At 35.8% G+C, this 4860-nt stretch overlaps 1 pseudogene; it reads left to right on the top strand.

Moving 5' to 3' along the window:
- The first annotated feature begins 1157 nt into the window (after positions 1 to 1157).
- On the top strand, positions 1158 to 4583 carry LOC129299109 (uncharacterized; annotated as a pseudogene).
- The last annotated feature ends 277 nt before the right edge of the window (positions 4584 to 4860 follow it).

Here is a 4860-nt window from a genome sequence, read left to right as displayed (position 1 = left end):
TCAGTATAATGAAATTTTTTAAAAATTTGTATAAAATAGCCATACATTTTTCAAAGCTGAACTTAATTTATCTGTTTTTATTTAACTAGTAAAATTTTAAAAAATAGTTACATAAGATTAGATAAGATGATAAAGATGAGATGAGGTAGAGATATAGACAAGGAAGAATTATCTCCATGATTAAAAAATCTTGGAAGATTTACGGGTAAATTCTTACAGAAGAAAATAATGCCTCCTAGTTCTAACGTGAGTCAATGAAAAATTTGATATGTAAATAAATTTAAGAAATTAATTAATTAATTAATTTATTTGTACTTCTCCCAAAAAAATACTACTTTAGAAAAGTTTCTTCCGCGATTCAGCGGATTATAGCCTCGCTTAATCATTTGATGGGGACATGCGGGCGAAATCCAAATGTAGCTGAACTGATTTTACGGAATTACACCATCCATGGAGCAAAATCCATCAACATTGTAACCGAAAAGTAAGGACTAGTTCGTCATTTGATTTACTCACAGAATAGATCGACATCATCTGAAATTTTTACTGCATCTGGATAAATGTCTTTTTCCTTATTTTTGTCATAATAGTTTCCCTATGATTAAAAACTGAAACAAATTTTGTATTCTACGAATTTTACATAAATTTTCACTCAATTGATAATTATAATTTAATGCGTGGTTACGTAATAATTAAATTTAAAATTTATGGTTAAATTGTGTGATTTGTAGTTGTGATGCTACATATCACTTGGGCTACATGTGGCAGGCTTGGGATGCCATGCAATATAAGATCACATTCACTTTACTGCTTTTTGTTTTTGTTTTTCAAAGATCGCATTAATTTGAATATCTTTTTTTACTAGCCCAGTATTTCATGGTTGAAAAAAGTTTCCTGTGCAGCTTCGTCATCATGCTGGTAGGCCTCCGATCTAAGCCGTAGACATCTCCCTCTCACTCTCAATACTATAAACTTGCAGAATCAATGTATAGATGCAAGAAAGCAAGTTATTTGCTTTGTTTATTTACTCATTCAATAGTTAATAATTATTAATGATTAATTCTTAATAATCTTCTCGTATTTTTGGGTGATTTTTTAATCTGCCTTTTGTTTTCAATGTCACACTTCTTTAATGAAAATCTCGGGTGTTTCTCTGTGCTCTTGCACTGCACGTTTCTGTTCTTGTTTGCAGTGTCACTGTCCATTTCTTCAAACCAGAGCATGAGTCTCTGTCTCGTGGACCATTCTTTGCCTCCTTAGACTAACTCTACGTCTCTAACCCCTTCTCCTTCTTCTCCTTCTCCTTCTCCTTCGCATTCTCGAGCCTGCTGCCTTAGAAAGTGTAGAACTTTCCTTAACCTGTTTTACAACTCAATAGTTTTTCGAAAGAAGCAGTGATGGAGGCGAAGAATCACCTAATCCATTTTTTTAATTCCTTAACTCCTGCAAGTTTTTGTTTTTATATACATCCTTTTCTTCTTGCATAAAAGGAAGTCTAGAGCTACATCTACAAACCCCAAAGCTCCAAACTTTGAAGCATTTCATGTTTAGTCTCAAGCTCTGAGAAAGCAAAACGTTTTTCCCCCTTCCCCTTGTAAGTATTTGAAAATGTCGTCAATTATACAGATTTCCCGTGTAGATTTGGAGCAGGGAAGCCATCGAAGTGACATGAGTGCCGAGGCTAGCATTTGCTTCTCTGATGTTGAAGAGGGTTCTAGCTATTCCCACTTCTATTCAACAAATGGTGGCTCATACGATGAGTATAGCTTTGCATTTGTTTCTGATCCTGAGGTTATTGAGGACCTTCCCGAGTCTGGAAGAGCTTCTTCTGTCACTGAATGTTCAGTGGAGGTGGAAATTGAAGGTGGGGTTCCTGAAATTAAGGTGCATTTGGGTGTAGAAGAGAGAGAGTGTAGGATTTGTCACATGGGTTTGGAAAGTGAAAGCCATGAATCTGGGGTTCCAATTGAATTGGGTTGTTCTTGCAAGGATGATCTTGCAGCTGCCTCATAAACTCTGTGCTGAAACCTGGTTCAAGATCAAAGGGAACAGGTATGGGAAACCCCATCTTCACTTTCTTTCAATTCTAATTTTTTGGATTCCAGAGTTTCATGTTAAATACCAGTGCTTCTCCATGCTTAACTGGAAATACGCAAAAGGTCGGTTTGATTATTCAGTCTGGATGGTTTTGGAATTTTTAGTTCGTGGATGACTTGATTGGAATTTTTAGTTTAACGAACAACATGGTGAGGATGTAGGATCGATTAAGTTCTTGAAAGAGAGGGAAAGTGGCTAACGTTAATTACCAATAAGATGATGGGAAAAAGAAATGCTCATGAGTCAGTCCTGCTGAGTCAGCGGCATGTCTCAGCAAATTGAGCTTCCTTGTTGCCATGTCCTTTTTTTTTTTTTTTTTGAGCAAAATGCTATGTCCTGTTTTTTAAATTTAGGAATCTTCATTTTGGTTCTTTACAGTTCTCTCTTTATCTACAATCAAGTAGAGACTTGATCCCTTCAACCTTTTATGTCCCTTCCTTAAAATTTAAGAATCTCTATCTTGCTTTTTAGTTCTCTTTAAATGTCCATCGAAGTGGAGATTTGACCCTTTCAACCTTTAATATGTTTTCAAAATATCGTCGTGGGTGCTTGTTGCTCTCATATGTGCCACCTAGAATTATTTATTATTTACTCTATTAATAGCTCAACCCCATCTTTCTTGTTCATACAAAAATTTATGACATTGACCACGGTTACTTTCAGTATGCATGATTGTGTTTTAGTACTATAAAGTCTTGCATATAAGTGCAATTGTCCAAATCCTAGAAGCAGTTCTTAAGGTACCATATATCCATACTTCATGATCATTTGTATCCTCACGTGTTCCACAGTTGTATCACATATTACTGGGGCTGGGCTATTCAAATTACATATTGACACATGAAAATGTATCATGCACAGTGTTCATGTTGTATACTTATGTCCTTTCAGTCTTTAATGTTACTGTCTGTGTCACCTCTTAAAGTTCATTAGTGTTGCTTGCTGATGTTGGAATGGTTGAAAGTTGAAACCTTTATTGAATACCATTGAGCAATTTCCTGAGATAAATTGTCAGCTTTAAATAGTGGAATGAAGTAATCCTACTACAATCTTCCTTTTCTTTAATTGCCTCTTGGTACGGAGAAGATACTCTTCTGATTTGCAAGTTCACTGTTGATGCTCTGCTTTAAGTGAAAGGCAATTTGTTAGGTCCATTTGATTCATGAAGTTGGATCTATTAAATATCTATTTCAGATGTTAATTCACCCTGGTGCATGATTTTACCTCTAAATTAAAATTAAAAATAACGAGCAATGGAGTAGGAATTTGCATCTGTTTTGGTTGGGAATCTTCTCTCTTTTATGTATTGATGCCTTCATTAGTAGCAAATAATAATTCATGGTATCTTTTTCTTCCTTTTAGAGATTCCATAACCTTTTGAGTTTTGAGACATATCATTTTATCATTTTTGAGTATAATCCTGCATGCTTTAAAGGCAGGGAATACTATGGGGATAGTCTAGCTTGGCTAACTTAAGCTGGAAAGCTATAATGCTTCAATTTGAATCAAGGCATGCTAGAATGAGATAATTGTCCTTGAACCATAGAGTTTATCATCAATGTTTTTTCAGGGGGGCCAAGAGCTGTAGTAATGTACTCTGAGTTCTCACGTTGACAAGGCCGTGGTATTTCCTTGTTCAAAATGAATTATTTGGCAAACTCAATACACATAAACCAAGCTAATGCGAGATGGATATTTAGCGGGATATATCTCTAATATGTCTATGTATCCATTTGTCACTGCCTTTTCTTAGTGTACGTATAACAAGTCTACATTAGAAGAAGTTCCCCATTTCATTAGAAAAATCCTCAAGGTAGACATAGTCTACTAAATTTAAGTAAACTACACCAATTATGAAACAGACATATAAGCATCTCTTTGTTGGGTTTCAGTGAAAAGTGTGTTTGACTGACATGCATGTGTTTCTTCATGAATGTTTTGATTTTCAGATCTTTTATATTTGCACAGAAATTTCTTTGTTCCTTGTTTGGCATTCTGTAGGCTGGTAGCTAATGGGATTTTGCTCCCACTCCATCTTCCTCCTGCTATATAATATCATAAGCGCGGCTATTTTAATTCCTCCATTGTTTTGTATGTGGTCTGAAGACTAGTCATGGTCATGCATAAAGGAAAATTCACCTAAACCGTGTGAAACAATGCAGAGTGCAAGTTTTTTCAGACCATGTTTCTCTGTAATTCCTCAACTTTCGTGATTTTTATTATTTCGGTATTGATTAAATTCTTGTAGGACATGTGAAATCTGTCATTCTGTGGCACGGAATGTGTTTGCAACGAACGAGGAGATGAGTGAGAATTTAAGTGACATCAACAATGCTATCACATTATTCACAGCTTCGGCGCCGGCTTCCCCAGACACTCCTCGAAGATTTTGGCAAGGCCGAGGCTTCCTGAATTTTATGCTTATTTGTATGGTGATCGCATTTGTCATATCGTGGGCTTTTCACTTCCATTTTCATTCACCTTAGTGTCATTCTTTAAGATCTCAAGGAAAGAGAAGCTTGTTAGGGGGGGAAAATGGGGGGGGAAACGAGGTGAAATGAATGAAGAAAAGAAGAAATCTTGAACTGCAACTTTCAGAACTTGTTCTTTTGAGAATGAGTGTTCTTAGTTTTCACAGGTTGATGATGCCTCATAAAAATCAGTTGTTATTTTGCATTTCTCATAATTTACTGGGGCTTTAGCGTTGTATGGCTGATTTAGTCTGCCATCCAAAAATTAACGTGGTTCATAGACAGGTACTGG

Source organism: Prosopis cineraria, unplaced genomic scaffold, assembly GCF_029017545.1.
Source record: "Prosopis cineraria cultivar Desert tree isolate PC_DT_omini unplaced genomic scaffold, ASM2901754v1 PC1036, whole genome shotgun sequence".
Taxonomy (NCBI): domain Eukaryota; kingdom Viridiplantae; phylum Streptophyta; class Magnoliopsida; order Fabales; family Fabaceae; genus Prosopis; species Prosopis cineraria.
The sequence above is the reverse complement of the archived record's forward strand: the minus strand, read 5'-3'. Positions and strand labels throughout refer to the sequence as shown.